Source organism: Amblyomma mixtum, chromosome 9 (genome assembly GCF_055824585.1).
Source record: "Amblyomma mixtum isolate Tamu chromosome 9, ASM5582458v1, whole genome shotgun sequence".
NCBI lineage: Eukaryota > Metazoa > Arthropoda > Arachnida > Ixodida > Ixodidae > Amblyomma > Amblyomma mixtum.
This window is the reverse complement of record NC_143020.1, coordinates 35,892,281-35,909,521: the sequence shown is the minus strand read 5'-3', so window position 1 is coordinate 35,909,521 and position 17,241 is coordinate 35,892,281.

The window sequence follows — 17,241 nt, the reverse complement described above, 5'->3', positions numbered from 1 at the left end:
AGGTGAGATAGGTAGTCCTCACCTTCATTAAAATAGACCTGGCCGGTAGAGGCAGAAGAATGCGATATCCCCCACCGCACAAATCTCTCAGCAGAGAGGAAGCTGTCACTTGGAGACAATTACAAACAGGCTCTTTCCCAAACCTACATATACTAAACAAAATGCACCCTAACGATATACACGGACATATGTCCCTGGTGCGACGAAAAACCTACACTATACCACATCACATGGGCCTGCCAAAACATAGACGTGGTCCCCAAAATACAAAACCCGAGTGCGGAGCAGTGGGAGACTCTGCTGTCCAGCGACCGCTTTGAGGACCAACAAGGTCTGGTACAGCGAGCTCAACGGGCGGCAGTGGCCAGCGGAGCCCTGGACTGAGGGCAACCGACCACTGATTAGAGGCGGACGACTTCGACAGAGAAGGCTCCTGGGGGTAGAACCAAGACGTCTCTGAAGAAGAGCCCAAACCGCAGGAAAAACCGTTAGGGGAAATAAAGTTTTCCCTTCCCTTTCATTCCTCGGTTATTTGTGCCACTTTGCCTATGTGACTCTGGTAACGTCACCACTGCCTTACGTCACAGATAATTGATGACGAAGTAATGACAAATTACTAATTAGTGACTATTTACTGATTAATGACAAAATACGCATTAACTGCTAATTAATGACGCTTATGCTTCGCCTTTAGGAGTGCAACTCGACCGCGTGTTGTAGCGCTGCCAGGCAGTCCACGGAACGCCACCACCCGTTCGGCTCGATGCGTTGCCCTTTGAACGCGACGCTTTTTGAGGAAAGGAAATTACGCAGTAATTCTCGGTCATCTCGGTCGGCACCCGACAACTATCACATGGTGTGGGCCTGCCCCTCCAACCCGGCTATTCCCCCATCCCCAACCCAACCCGGGAGGACTGGGAGGCGACCCTGCTCGGCTGCCACGACTTACAGGCCCAACAAGCCTTAGTCGGGCGCGCCCGGGCGGCGGCCACCGCCACTGGGGTCCCATACTGGGGACCTCCACCTAGTGTTTGTAAGGATCGGTCCCTTAAGGGCTGATCCACACATCCTCCTGGCCCTTTTAATAAATGTTTTCACCACCGCCACCCGAACCGCACCGTACAGGAAGGGAGAAACTCCACCACCCGTTCGGCGCGAAGCTACCGGCGCTTGTATGGCAGTCTTGTAGGAGGGCTTAGAGAGACACGTTAAATCTCGTACGGTGCCTGGATTCTCTCGTTTCAGTGCCCGGACGAGTGGAATTCAGTGCCCGGATGTTGGCTCTCGGTCTCGGCGTGACGTCACCACACTGCCGACAACGGGAGCTAAAAGCATTTCATGTTTAAAACAGCACATGCGGGAAGCACGCCGCGCGTCATGCTGTTCGGGGAAGCGGCAGTGGACTCACCACAAGGCTTTCGCCAAGCACACTTTAGAATTTCCAATGTGTCTTCGGTAATTTTGAAGCGAAAAGCTTCACTACGAGGGTCGGAGTCGACCTTCGCGTATGCCGTATGCGGCGACCGAGTGACGTCATGCGCAGCGCAGGTGGCGACGCAGCCGCGCGCTACTGCGCATGTGCGCCGCCTTCTAAATAAATTGTAAATTGGTTTTTGAGGAAAGGAAATGGCGCAGTAACTGTCTCACATATATCGGCGGACACCTGAACCGCGCCGTAAGGGAAGGGAGGAAGGTGGGAGTGAAAGAAGAAAGAGAGAAAGAGGTGCCGTAGTGGAGGTCTCCGGTATAATTTCGACCACCTGGGGATCTTTAACGTGCACTGACATCGCACAGCACACGGGCGCCTCTTGCGTTTCGCCTCCATCGAAACGCGGCCGCCGCGGTCGGAGGCGAAACGCAAGAGGCGCCCGTGTGCTGTGCGATGTCAGTGCACGTTAAAGATCCCCAGGTGGTCGAAATCTCACCGCCGCTACTGCTGCGCGCGCTTCTCTCCTCCCTGCCGTTTGACCATTCGTTGCAGCCGCGTGTTCCCCGCGTTGCAGCCACCAACCCTCCTCTCCGCATTCCTGTGGGCAGTTTTAAGGCGAAAACCTAAAGCTTTCAATGCCGAATACTGTCGTTACCAGCCATGTCAGCAGATTTGTCCGCGTTTCGGCGTCACTACTTAAATTTCAGGGGGGCACTTTGTTGCGTAAAGTGCAGTTAGGCGAAAGCCTTAAGCGCGGCTTTGCTGTTTGTGTCACTGATGTGTGGTTAAGATTTTATGGTTCGCCTCTAAGAGTGGAACTCGACAGCGTCTTGCAACGCTGCCAGGGGGTCCGGAGAACGCGATCGCCCGTTCGGCGCTATGCCTTGCTCATCGGTAAATTGGTTTTTGAGGAAAGGAAATGTATCTGCCTCGCTCTCTCGGTGGACACCTCAACATCGCCGTAAGGGAAGGGAGGAAGATGGGAGTGAGCGAAGACACCGTATTCACTAGACGCGCCTTTGTTCATTCCAAACCATCGAGCTAACATGGCGGAGTGGTTAGCATGCTCGTCTCGCGCTCCGGAGAACGGGGTTCGATTTCCGAACTCGGCCGATATCCTGCTCGGTTTTATTTATTTATCTGGCCTGATTAGAAAGGTTAATTAGGCTAACTGGGTGATTAAGCAATTGACTAAACTTATTCCCACTTACTTATAGAATCACTATACGATCCCTTTAATTGGTTGCATGGTTACTAGCAATAGTACAATTGGCCCCGTTTGAAATTCGCGCACTGTGACGTCACGACTGTTTCGACCAAATGAAAAGCGTGACATTCCTGTCGACAACTCCTGCTTACACTGATGGTGGTGGTGGTGAAAACATTTATTACGAATGAGCAGGAGGTATGTTTGGATCAGCCCGTAAGGGACCGACCCTTACAAACACTAGGTGGAGGTCCCTAGTATGGGACCCCAGTGGCGGTTGCCGCCGCTAGGGCACGCCCGACTAAGGCTTGTTGGGCCTGTAAGTCGTGGCAGCCGAGCAGGGTCGCCTCCCAGTCCTCCCGGGTTGGGTTGGGGATGGGGGAACTAGCGGGGTTGGAGGGGCAGGCCCACACCATGTGATAAGTGTCAGAAGACACTGCACTACAGTGTGGGCACTACACTGCACTACAGTGTCGCTCCTCAGTGCGACGTGCATCATCGGACCCTGAGAAGACTGCGAGTTCCCCTTCGAAAGCACCGGCGGCGGTCAGGGGTAGACGCAAGCAGCTGGGCCAGCCGCACATTCCGGCGAGCGTCGCTGCGGCTCGGTTTACTCGAGAGCGGTTGTTGTGGTGCGCGTCTTGCAGTTCGTTTGGGCCGGCAGCGCTTCCCGCGAACCTTGGAGCGCCGGCGGCGTCGACACGCGTGGCTCAAGTGGTTCGAGTGCATCTTGCTGCAGCCGTTTACACTCTTCGACGCAACGTGTGCGTCCCGGGCGTAAGGCGACGACACGCTCTCCGCGTGGCGGCGAGTGCGATCAACAATAGTTTCCGGCGGCGGGACCTCCCACGTGAGATGAGCGGCGGGTAAGGACCTCGCTCCCCGGAATGCGAATCTCGCGCGTCTCAGACACTGGCGCACGGGATGCAAGCCGCGGACTCCGAACGCTGAAGCACATCTCTCTGCGGCCGTTTACGATCTTCGAAGCAACCTACGCCGCCCGGATGTAAGGCGACGCCGTGTTCTCCACGCGGCGGCAAGTGCGATCAACAACAGCTTCCGGCGGCGGGACTTCGCGCTGTAGATGAGCGGCGGGTAACAAGAACCCCGTTTCTTGGGATGCAAGAATCGCCTGTCTTCGGCAGTGGTGCACGGGATGCGAGCCGCGGACTCCGAACACTGCGTAGTGCGTGACGACCGCAGGAGAGTGCGAAGAGAGTCGTGATTGGTGCAGTGCGTGCGATTGCGAGGAAAAACTGTGACGAAACGTTTGGTTCCGCCCAGATGTATCAACCTCGCACCTGATTGGCGAGGCTGCATGTTCTTTGTCTGGCAAGGCTATTTAATCGCTGGCCTTGGTGTTTTAAGGGGGAGAACGAGATGCAATAAACGATTGAAACTGTTGGTCGGGCATCCTAGCAGTCCTCCAAGGTGCCCGGCAGGCACACCCCAACAGACCGCCGGTCAGCGAGTTCGAGCACGGCGGGTGAGGGGAGGACCTCTTCGAAGGCCTGAAGTTCAACAGACCGTCGCCTCTTGAGACGAGCAGGGCGGGTGAGAGCTGGTCAAAGGCTTCGACAGTTAACTGGCGCAGTCGGACAGGACCTGCTGTGACAGAACTGGAGTCTGCGGGAACGACGACAACACTGGACCTTGACAGCCGCCTGGAAGGCCGGATCAAGCCGAGACACGGCGAGCCACGCCAACGGACGCTGCGGTGATCCGGCGAGTACCCCTTTGGCGTCTGTGGGCGCATGCAATGCCAAAGCCCTGGGTTTTGAGAAGCGATAGCGCTAAGCAAGGGGCCAATATGGAAGAAGGGGACCAGTCTGAAGAGTTGGCAGCCGCGGGCAAGACAGGCGAGGGCGATGTAGACGCCGCACTAGTAGCGACGTCGGAGCAGCTCGCATTGCTGCAGTTGCAATTAAAGATTGTAGAAGCGCAGACGGAGAATCAGAAATTGATTCTAGAAACAGAGCGATTGCGACGGATGCAGAGCACGGAGGCTAGCAATAGCGGAAGCACCGCAGCAATGAACACCGGCGCAGACGAAGATAGGAGGCTAAAATATGCCAGCCTATTGAAGGGCGTCTTGGCACCTATGCCGAGTCACGAGCGGTTAGTGCCTGGATGGTTTGAGGAGGTGGAAGCTACCTTATACTCATACGACGTCCCGACCGAATGGTGGGCCGGACTGGTGTTGCCGAGGCTGAGCGAAAGGGCGCGGGGGTTCCTCGTGCGGTTGTCAGCAGAGGAAAGGAAAAATTTTGCCTCTCTGAAAGATAAAGTTCTTAATGGCCTGAGACTGTCAGCTGCAGAATACAAGAGACTATTCACGTCAAGCAGCAAGGCAGCCGGCGAAACTTGGGAGCACTTTTCTGTACGACTGGAGAATTACCTCGACTATTACCTAGACAGCTGTAAAATGTGCACGATGGAGGACTTCAAGCAACTGACGGTGGCAGACCGACTGAAGGAATGCTTAGGCGCCGATGCGAGGGCATACGTTGCCCTGAATGAGAAAAGGGGATTCCTTAAGCCGAGAGACCTTGTCGAGCTCGCAGAGAACTTCGAAGAAAGTCGGAAGTATAGATCATCAGTAGGATCAGCTCCGGGGGCAAAGGGAAAACACTGTGCCGAGAGGCGGTCCGCTACGTTGTCTCAATCGGGAAGCAGCACAGCTGAGGGGCGTCCTGGGCGACAGTGCTACCGGTGCCATGAGAGGGGCCACTTTTCGAGGGAATGCCCGAGAAGAGGAATGGCCGCAGCACAAGATGGAAGCACCAGTCGCAAAGGCGAGAGGCAGATAGTTGCTCGTGTAGGCGTTCCATTTATTAAGCAGCGCGAGGCGGAGGCTAGCAGGTGTGAGGCGGAGGGGTGTCCGGGCAGACTAAGACACAGGTGCAAAAGTATAACTGTTTGTTTGAGAACGGCCATAGGCGTCCGGCGAGCCCGGTGGCACTCAACCGACTGCCTAACTGCGCTGGCAAGCCAGCGGCCTCCCTCGGGATATGCGCGATATGCGCGTACCACTCTCGACTGAACTAAATGTGAGGCGCTGGCGCGCGGCATGCCGTCGACGCGTAGCGAGAGAGAGCAAGTCCAAGGTGCGCGCGGGGCGCGGCATGCCGTCGACGCGTAGCGAGAGAAAGCAAGTCCAAGGTGCGCGCGGGGCTGGCGCGCACTCGTGCACTCGAAGGGGCGTCGGAGAAGTTATAATATGGTAGTCCTCACATCCCACCCCTCTTTAAAAAATTTCCCATCTTCTTACTTTACTTCTCATAGTCTTCCAGCCACCTCGGCGGACGAATATGACGCCGGGGGCGACTGGAAACACGGGCGAGCTGCTCTGCCTGAGCAATGTTCTCAGTGTTCTGAGAAACAAAGTCAGATGTTTCGGGAGGGAGTTCAGGTATGTCACCATTTTCGCTGTGCACAGCACTTTCGGTTGATGATGGAAGTGGAGTTGGATGTGGGTCTAGGAGGACTTGATCGATATACGGTGGCCGGAATCGTTTGATCTGGCTCATATGAACAGTTCTTTCGTCCCTTGATGAAGTACTGGCAGGATGGGCAGTGGCGCGACGAACTACGAAGGTGACAGGCGTCTTTTGGTCGACTATTCTGTAAAGACCCTTGAACTTGGCGGCAAGCTTGGACGTGCCATCTGTAATGGGCTCTTGGCGCTGAAGCCACACGTACTGACCAACTTGAAAGTTGGTATCGCGATGTGTTTGGTCGTAGCGCTTTTTTCGTTCTTGTTGAGCTTGAATTGAATTTGCATGTGCCTCTGAGCGATGTTCGATGAGGTCTATCAGCCTTGTCTCAAAGTTGGTTGTCGCTACGCGGCGGAATTTCTCTGTTGGCAGTTTGGGAACATACCCATGTAGAAGTTCAAAGGGCGAAAACCCCAAGCTCGCGTTTATGGCAGTGTTGACGGCAAAGGCTGCCGCATTAAGCTTTCTTTCCCAACTGAATGGTTCAGCGCTGCATGTCTTCTTGAGCACGGAGACGAGAGTTGCGTTACTGCGCTCTACGAGACCGTTGCTGGACGCACGGTACGGGACAGAAAAGTGTTGTTCAATGCCATGTAGTCTCAGAAAACGTTTAAACTCATGGGAGTCGAAAGCGCGGCCGTGATCTGACAAACAGTCATTGGGGACACCATAACGGTAGAACACCGAGTACAGATGGTGGATTACTTCTTTGGTGCTTGTTGTGACCACTGCAGCGGGTACAATGAAGTGAGTGGCAAAGTCTATTACGTTGAGGATGTACTTATGGTTGCTGTCATTAGGAGGCATGGAGATGTGGTCCAATGCAATAGCAGCAAATGGCACTTCCGCTGTGGGCATAAAACACATTTTTCCTACATTTCTTGAGACAGGACGATTGTGAGACTGGCAAATCTGACAGCCTTGAACGTACTCAGTCACAGTGCTGGTCATTCGTGGCCACCAATAGCGGTCTTGCACTTTCCTAAGTGTACGCTTTGCATCCATGTGGCCGCCATTATCATGAGTCAGTTCAAGAACAGATTGGCGCAGCTTGGCGGGCACAACAATTGTGTTCAAGTCCGAATGTGTGTTGCGATACAGAATATCGTCCACGATGAGGAAGTCTGCGCTCCCGTCGCCGTCATTCACCAGCTTGTGGCGTATGGATGAGCATTCTTGATCTTCCCGCTGGAGTTGACGCAATGTTGTCATGGGCTCAATGGTGGCACAGGCAAGGCGTGAAAGCATGTCCGCAACCATATTCTGTTTTCCCGGCTTGTGTTGAACAGTGAAGTCAAACTCGACAAGGTCCATGAGCATATTAGTAAATCGACGTGACGGCTTAATGTTGTTAGTAAGGCAGGCCACGGTCCAGTTATCCGTCAGAAGGCAAAACTTCCTGTTGAGAAGGTAGGGGCGAAACTTCAAACAAATCGCCCAGTGAACAGCCAGACACTCCCAAACATTGCTGTGTAAGTTCTTTTCTGGCGCTGACAAAGCTCTGCTGGCATATTCGATGACAACTTCGTTAGCACCTTGGCGTTGAGACAGCACAGCTCCGAGTGCCAAAGCGGAGGCATCCGTTGTCACGGTAGTTGGCGCGGCGGGGTCAAAGTGAGCAAGTATGGGGGCTGTTGTTAGTGCTTGGCGAAGCGATTGGAATGCAGAATCGCAAGCTGCAGTCCAAGTGAAAACTCCTGTTCTGACGATTGCCTGCAGGGGTGCTGAAATTTTGGCAAAGTTAGGTATGAACCGTCTGTAAAAATTTGCCGTCTGTAGCCAGGATAGGACAGACTTCGCATTTGTTGGCCTGGGCATGTTCAGAATCGCTTCCACTTTCGCAGGGTTTGGCTGTTTGCCGTCTTGGGAGAGAACGTAACCCAAGAATGTCAACGACGGTACTGCAAACTGGCATTTGGCAAGTGTCACTTTGAAGCCACTTCTCAGCAGTAGTGTAAGGACCTCCTGTAGCAGGTCCACGAACTCGGCGAAGTTGGTGCCAAAGAGAAGGACATCATCGAGATATACTCGAACACCACACTTTGGATGTCGCGGCCTCAGCTGTCGAAAGATGTTTTGCATGGCTTTCTGAAAAGTTGCAGGGGCGTTCTTAAGACCAAATGGCATCCTAGTCCACTGAAAGGTGCCATGATGAGTTATGAATGACGTCTTAGGCTGATCTTCCTCTCGTACTCGAATTTGCCAGTACGCGAATTTCAGGTCTACACTTCCGAAGAGGGAGCAGCCAGCGATATCGTCCATAATGTCTTCGGAACGGGGCAGGGGCTGGGCAATGCTCACAGTCTGCTTATTGAGAGGGATGTAGTTTACACAGAGCCGCTTTTTGGTACCTCTTGAAACAACAACTGCCGGAAAGGCCCATGGGCTTGTGGATGGCACAATAATGCCTCTTTTTAAGAGCTCGTCAGTTTGCTTCTCAATGAATGCTCTATCATCAGCAGCATAACGGTACGGTTGTCGGCTATATGGCACGGCTCCAGGGGCAAGATCGATGGAGTGTTCAGCCCCCTCATAGAGGCCCAAATCATTGTCATCAGAGGCAAAAAGCTTTATATGTTGCTGAAGAACATCTCGGACAACGGCTGATTGTTCTTTGTCTTGCTGTTTGCCTATCTGTGCTTCACGCAGGATGAGACTCGTTTCTTCCAATGATGAGCTGCCTGCACAGTTGGGTGGCTCGGCTGTCTTTTCATCGACACCGTTATCCTGAGGCGCTATTTCGTGGCATGCCAGTGAAAGCCACGGTGGCTGGTTCACATCTGGAAGGGGCTCGAGCTGTAAGCCTCCAATGGCGAAGTGAGTTGGAGCAAACGGGGACTGGGTCATTGTGCGTGGCAATACAGCGTTCGACATTCTCGGGAACACTTTTTCATTACAGAGCAGGATGGTGTTTGTGCTCGGCTGGTGGACTTCTGTTGGCTTGGGTGGCTTCACGACGAGTTCGGCATGGGCAGCTTCAAACCAGTCCTCACCGAGGATCAGAGGTAGCGGGTTACGTGGGAGTACCGTCACATCTATCACCGCGGAGATAGGTCCAATGGAGATGCATGTAGATATTATCCCTGCTGGTGTCACCGTACCACCACCGACGACGGAGATGGGTGGCTTCGTCCAAGGCGACAATGCAGACGATGTGACAAGGTCCTGGGACAGTATTGTCAGCTTGGAGCCGCTGTCGGGGAACGCATCAACTTTTCCGACACGTGCGACATGAGCTTCTATCACAGCACACTGAACCAGTGATCCCTCGAGGCAAGACATGGCAGTAGTACGGGGTTTGACGTTGCCCGGAGGTTGTTGGCGTGGAGCTCTGGGCGCAGTGCACTTGGCAGACAGGTGTCCTGGTTGGCGACGGTTGAAACAGATAGCCTTACTAAGGTCGTCTCCAGGGCGGTAGGCAGGGGCGCCGTGCTTAGAGGAGATTGTATTGTACCAAGCATCTCGCTGGTCTGGTGGAAGAGCTGAAATGCGTTGTGGTCGATCTGTTCTGGTTGCAGCTATCTGGGGATTTGTACGATCTGGGCTCCGTAGTGGGGCTTGCACTCTGGGCACTGAGAACTTGGCACTCGAACTCTCTGGTGGCATGAGTCGAATTGATGAATGACTTATTGTATGGTCCAGTTGCGTGACAATATCCATGTACGCGGCGACTGTTGTTGGGCGTTGGGCTGCAATGGTGGTGGCAAGATTCGCGTCGGCAATTCCCTGAAGGGCGTACTCTATGCGCTGAGGGTCGCTGAGGTCGACTGGGCACCCAGAAATGAGCTTCAATTTAGCCAGCGAGTAGTTTAGAAGACTCTCTCCGTGGGCTTGAACGCGACAGGTAACTGACTGTTGCCAGTGCAACAAGGTGAGCTTGTCGCTGAACTGATCGAGAAAGGCTTGCCTGAAGCTTATCCATGTTGGGCACTGACGGCCGATGACGGCTTTCCAGTCAGCCGCGGCTCCGCGCAGTTTCCCAAGGGCGACAGCGAGAAGAGTCGAAGGCTCCCACGAAGCCAGGTCTCGAGTTCGCTCGAGCTCTTCGATCCAGTGGGCCGCTAAGATGCTGCCGTCAGCGCTGAATGTCGGAAGCGATCCGGATAGGTCTGGCAGAGTTGTAACCTGGACTGGGGCTACGGGGCGTTGAGACACCTGGAGGAGCTGTTGCACTAAGCCCGCAAGAAGCTCTGTGGTATCGAGACTCGGCGAAGGCAGTGCATGGTCAGGGCGCTGGGCGGATGCCACGGAGTCTGGAGAATGGCCAGGTGGCGTCGTTGGGCGGTTTTTGGCAATATCGGCGAGCAGGCGATTTATTATTTCTTCCTTCGACCCGGTAGCATCAAGGTTTCGGCGAGTGAGCTCTTCGCGGAGATAATCCGCTGTAAAGCCGGCGAGGTCCTCCGGAGTAGCTTCGCTCCAGTTTACGAGGGGCATGGCGGTCGACGGGGTAGCGCACGTGAAGAAACACGAACACACAGGCAGGCGTAGAAACGCAAGGCGAGCAGGACAAAAAGTTCAGGCAGGGCGGGCGAGGTGCTTCATCAAGCAGGCAGGCATCACACAGGTCGGCGTAGCAAGGCAAACAGGCGAAGAGGCGAGCTGATTCGGGTGAAGCGGGCGAATGGCTTCATTTGGCGGGACAGTGACAAAATGGCGGGAACAAGTACCGCACCATCGGAGAAGCGAGCTGGGCAAGCAGTTCGGCGGATTACTTCACCAGGCGGGCAGCTGTCGACGTTCCCAGCATGGTCCAAAATCGACTGCGCCAAATGTGAGGCGGAGGGGTGTCCGGGCAGACTAAGACACAGGTGCAAAAGTATAACTGTTTGTTTGAGAACGGCCATAGGCGTCCGGCGAGCCCGGTGGCACTCAACCGACTGCCTAACTGCGCTGGCAAGCCAGCGGCCTCCCTCGGGATATGCGCGATATGCGCGTACCACTCTCGACTGAACTAAATGTGAGGCGCTGGCGCGCGGCATGCCGTCGACGCGTAGCGAGAGAGAGCAAGTCCAAGGTGCGCGCGGGGCGCGGCATGCCGTCGACGCGTAGCGAGAGAAAGCAAGTCCAAGGTGCGCGCGGGGCTGGTGCGCCCTCGTGCACTCGAAGGGGCGTCGGAGAAGTTATAATATGGTAGTCCTCACACAGGCGACACAAAGAAACAGGTGAAGAAAGAACTGTCGCAATAGAAAGCGGGGGTCAGGAGCTCAAAGCCTTGGTTGACTCAGGTGCCGACGTGACGGTCGTTCGTAAGTCGCTGTGCCGGGAGTATGAAAGCGCGGGCTCAACACTGAGGCTGACAGGAGCGTTTGGGAGTCAGGTAGTCGCCGAACTAGCTTACGTGCCATTGGAGGCAATTGAAGGTGCACCCCTAGTGTCGTTTAATCCCTCTGAAAGTGGAGTGCTGTGTGCTCTTACCGATGAGCTAGTCGCAGGCGTAGACGCCCTGATTACGCCAGGTGACTATGAGGAGCTCCTTGGGGAGAGAGTAACAAGTCATTCAGGCGGGATAAGAGCGGAGGAATTAACCACCGACGAACAAGAGAGGCCGGATACGAGCCTTCGTGGCGATGATAAAATAGCGTTTGCAGTAGAGGCTAAGCCCGCTATCAGCCAAACCGAAATGAACCAGACGGCGAGGCAGCAGTTCCGCAACGCACAGCTGGCTGACGAATCGCTAAGTGAGTCTTGGGCGCAGGCAAAAAAGAGGGCTCACACGGCATGCTTACACAGGACGAGCTGCTTTTCCACCGAGAGCCAGTTGCCGGATGCCAGTGTTGTCAGTTGGTGCTACCATCAGAACGGCGCTCAGAGGTTTTAAGGTTGGCGCATGATTCGGTGTGGGCAGGGCACCTGGGTGAACGAAAAACACTGCAGCGAATAAAGGGGTCGTTCTACTGGCCAAGCATAGCGAGAGATGTGAAGCAGTACTGCCGTACGTGCCGCTCGTGCCAGGTGAAGGCCCCTGCGCGCACTCTCGACAGAGTGCCAATCACGCCTCTGTCTAGACCAGACAGTCGGTTTCAAGTTGTCAACATCGATTGCATAGGGCCAATTGAACCACCATCCATGCGCGGGCACTGGTACGCGCTGTGCGTGGTCGATGTAAACACCCGGTGGCCCGAGGTAGTTTGCTTGCGCGCGCTGACGGCGAAGGCAACGTGCGAAGCGTTGCTACAGATTTTTGCACGAATGGGGGTGCCGGAAACGGTGTGCTCTGATCAGGGCACAAACTTCACGGCTCAGTTGACTAGGGAGCTGCTGTGCAGGCTAGGAGCATGCCCGAGGTTCTCCACGCCCGACAGCCCACAAAGCAACGGACCGGTCGAGCGGTGGAACGGGACTTTCAAGTCCATGCTATTCCATACTGTTGAGGATCACGGCAGGGATTGGGATCGATTTGTCCTATTCCTGCTATGTGCGTACAGAGAGGTGCCTAACGAAACGACGGGCCGCTCTCCGTTGGAGCTAATGTATGGGAGGGTGCCAGTGGGGCCACTCTCCATTTTGCAAAAGACATGGAGTGGAGACTGGTCCGTTCCCGACTCTAACAATTCCAGCCGAGGAACACCTTTTGAAGCTACGGAATAAATTAGCTTAGGTACATGCGAGAGCCGAAGGCCACTGTGCCGAGGCGCAGAGAAAGTACGCCAGTCGCTACAATCTCCGTGCCACAGATAAACACTTCGCTGACGGAGACGAAGTGTTGTGGCTCGAGAAGGAGGGTCAAGGTAAATTGATGGGAAAGTGGACAGGGCCGGCGAGAATTGTACAAAAGCTGCGGCCCTACAGTTACCTGATCGAGTTGGAAGGCGGCACACGCCGATCTGTGCACGCCAACAAACTAAGAGCGTATCATGCGCGCGTTAGCGTCGTGGGGACAGTTTTCGAGGGGGACAGTGACTTCGGTGACGTTCCTACATTCCCAACGCCGTCTGGTCAGGGTAACACCGTGCCGGCCGAGGCTTTGGGCTATCTCACCCCGTTGCAACGGAGAGAGCTCACCGCAGTGCTCGCTAAGAACGGGCAAGTGTTTGGTAGTAAGCCGGGTAAGTGCACCGTCGGCACACACAGGATACGGCTGAAAGCAGGAGCTGAGGTGGTGGCAGGACACGCTTACAAGGTGCCAATGGTGTTTCGGAAGGAGGTAGAAAGGCAGGTCGGCGAACTGCGAGAGTGGGGACTGATATTCCCAATAGAGAGCGCCCACGCACATCCCGTGGTATGCGTGTCTAAGAAGGATGGTGGCATAAGGCTGTGCTGCGACTACCGTAGGCTCAACAGTATTACGGAACCGGACGCATTCCCCATGAACATACCATCGGAGCTTTTACTTCAGGTTGCAAAGGCGCGTTACATCACCCTAATCGACATGCTGAGGGGGTATTGGCAGATACCATTAGATGACGAGTCCCAAGCTCTTACGGCGTTCGTAACGCCGGTCGGGCAATACGCGTGGAAAGTAATGCCTTTTGGGCTCCGGAACGCCAGCTCCACGTTCCAGCGAATCATTAATGAGGTGTTAGCGCCACACAGAGAGTATTCTTGCGCTTACATCGATGACCTGGTCATCTTCTCCGAGACATGGGAGGAGCACCTCAGGCACATAGACAACGTCCTCAAATCCGTAGCGGCTGCGGGATTCACCGCAAATGCAGCAAAGCGCCGGTTCGCGAAAAGTGAGGTAGAGTTCCTCGGTCACATCGTTGGGTCGAGTAAGCATAGCGTCAATCCGACAAAGATACGTGCTATTGAGGATATTCCATCGCCCCAAACGAAGCGGCAGGTAAGAAGCTTTCTGGGGTTGGCGAACTACTACAGGCAGTATGTTCCAGAGTATTCGCGGGTCGTGCTCCCTTTGACTAATCTGACAAAAATACGGACCCCTCAACGACTTCCTTGGGATGACGAGGCGCAGAGGGCTTTCCAAAGCATTAAAGAGTGTTCGGGGCGCGCAACTTCGCTCTATGCACCAGACCCTAACAAGGAATTTATCCTAGCCACCGATGCCTCTGATTACGCCGTAGGAGCATGTCTCGCACAGTGCGACGACGAAGGGAGGGAATGCCCGATCGCCTTCCTAAGCAGGAAACTCAGTCCGACCCAGATTCGGTGGGCCACAATCGAGAAGGAGGCCTACGCAATCATCTGGGCGCTGACTAAGCTTGAAGCTTGGTTGTTTGGTGCACAGGTACGGGTGGTGACGGATCATAATCCGCTTAAGTATCTCACCCTCACCAGCCCGCACAGTGCCAAGCTAACTCGCTGGGCTCTCGCTCTGCAAAGGTTCAATCTGACAATCGAACACGAAAGAGGCACCCAAAATGCTAACGCCGATGCCATGTCAAGGCTGGTGGCTGCCAACTGATGGGGCTTCACCAGGGGCAGAGGTAAGGGGCTTTGGAAACTCTGACGGGGCTTTGTCGTTGTGTGTGTTTGCGGGGGCCGGGGGTATTATGCCTGACGCCTCTCCGTCGCGTTGTTTCGCTTATTGATGGTGTGGCTGCATTATAAAGGCTATGCAGCACACTTGGCGGGAAGGTGTTATGCTCCTCAGCGCGACGTGCATCATCGGAACCTGAGAAGACTGCGAGTTCCCCTTCGAATGCACCGGCGGCGGTCAGGGGTAGACGCAAGCAGCTGGGCCAGCCGCACATTCAGGCGAGCGTCGCTGCAGCTCGGTATACTCGAGAGCGGTTGTTGTGGTGCGCGTCTTGCAGTTCGTTTGGGCCGGCAGCGCTTCGCGCGAACCTTGGAGCGTCGGCGGCGTCGACACGCGTGGCTCAAGTGGTTCGAGTGCATCTTGCTGCGGCCGTTTACACTCTTCGACGCAACGTGTGCGGCCCGGGCGTAAGGCGACGACACGCTCTCAGCGTGGCGGCGAGTGCGATCAACAATAGCTTCCGGCGGCGGGACCTCCCACGTGAGATGAGCGGCGGGTAAGGACCTCGCTCCCCGGAATGCGAATCTCGCGCGTCTCTGACACTAGCGCACGGGATGCAAGCCGCGGACTCCGAACGCTGAAGCGCATCTCTCTGCGGTCGTTTACGATCTTCGAAGCAACCTACGCCGCCCGGATGTAAGGCGACGCCGTGTTCTCCACGCGGCGGCAAGTGCGATCAACAACAGCTTCCGGCGGCGGGACTTCGCGCTGGAGATGAGCGGCGGGTAACAAGAACCCCATTTCTTGGGATGCAAGAATCGCCTGTCTTCGGCAGTGGTGCGCGAGATGCGAGCCGCGGACTCCGAACACTGCGTAGTGCGTGACGACCGCGGGAGAGTGCGAAGAGAGTCGTGATTGGTGCAGTGCGTGCGATTGCGAGGAGAAACTGTGACGAAACGTTTGGTTCCGCCCAGATGTATCAACCTCGCACCTGATTGGCGAGGCTGCATGTTCTTTGTCTGGCCAGGCTATTTAATCGCTGGCCTTGGTGTTTTAAGGGGGAGATCGAGATGCAATAAACGATTGAAACTGTTGGTCGGGCATCCTAGCAGTCCTCCAAGGTGCCCGGCAGGCACACCCCAACAGACCGCCGGTCAGCGAGTTCGAGCACGGCGGGTGAGGGGTGCTGGTGGTGAAAAATTTTAATCAAAGAGAGCTTGAGGGTAAAAAAAAACCTGCTGCATGGTCGGTATCCTTAGTCCGGGACACCGCACGACGAGGCCCCGTCTCGCGCCCGCTTGACCAGAGCCCTTTGGGAATCCAGTGTGGAGCAGTTGAGGAGGGCAGTCTCCCATGCCTCTCAGGTGGGGGTGGGGGAGGGGGGAAGGTGAGGATTCTGAGTACATGCCCACACTATGTGAAAGATATCGCAGATCTCTCCACAGTGCGGGCAGCGCCCATCTGTGTTCGGATCGAAGTGTTTTGCTACTGCAGGACAGAGAAGGGTTCCTGTCTGCAGGCGCCGCAGAGTTCGCTCCTTCGCCTTACTCAGCCCCTTGGCAGGTGCCGGGTATAGACGGTGGCTGTCGCAATAATAAATTAGGATTTCGCGGAACCGCAGAAGCGGTTTATGTGTGAAGGACTGTGTACGGGAGGCCTAGGCATGGCCCAAAAGAACTCGCTTCATCGACTAGCACCAGAGACACTGTGTCTGGCTTCAAAATTATCGCCCTGCCCCGTCGGCGAAGGCGGTTGTGTGGAATGCGGCGGGCGTAGCAGAAAGACGTGTGAAGTAGCCAGAGGGCAACGGAGGAGAGGCCGCGCGGGGAGCCCAGCGCGACCACAGATCCCTGCGACCCATTTTGCAGCGCGTCCCCAACTCCCCCCCCCCCCCCCTTTTGGCGCAGAGACAGGAACGTTTGTGCGTTTGTGTGTGCGCGCATGCACGCCTGCAGACGGCGTTGTTGTGAGGTACGGGCTGCGGACTCGGAGAAGGCTGGGAGTTGGGTCTTTATTAAGAGAAGTTAACCAAAAAGAAAAGAGGGCCCCAGGCCCTTGGAAAGTACAGACTGGCTCCCCGAGCAGCTGCTCTCTTCCGCTACTAGAGGAAGACTCGCTTTGTCCGTTGACGACCGAGTTTTCGAATGCCGTGGTCGCGTGACCAAGCCGCGGTTCTTGGAAGAGACCACCCCGGGTTCTGATGCGAGAGGAGAGAGGACAGCCGTGACCCTCATAAATATGTCAACTTCGAGAGGAGTGCGTCTTCGGCTGAACATGAGCTCCGCATTCGCGAAGAGGCCGGCACCCTGCGGCGCCGAGGGTAGGCCGGAACGCTCGCAGCACAAACAGTTTCCCGGAGTTCGTGGGCCCACAGGGCAGCAGTATTTTGCAGCGCAACGGCCTTAATAACGACTCGAGGTGGCGGGGGAGGCCGACAAGCTAGCACCAAGAGGGCTCCCAGCAAAGGAGACGAGGCGCTGGTTTAGGGGAACCGTCGCCTGCGGAGGGACATCTGATCCCCTTCGACACATCCCCAACGGGGCCCTCGGCCTTCACGACCGGCTCGGCCGCGGCTTCGTGGAAAAATCGGCGGGCGCCCTTGGTCGGCTGCATGAGCAGCGACGGCGAAAAACCGTTGGGCGAGGAGGACACCGAAGGAAAGAAGGAGAGTCCTCAGAGAGGCGTTGGAGACAGATGAGACAAAGGGGAGAACGAGCAGAGACTG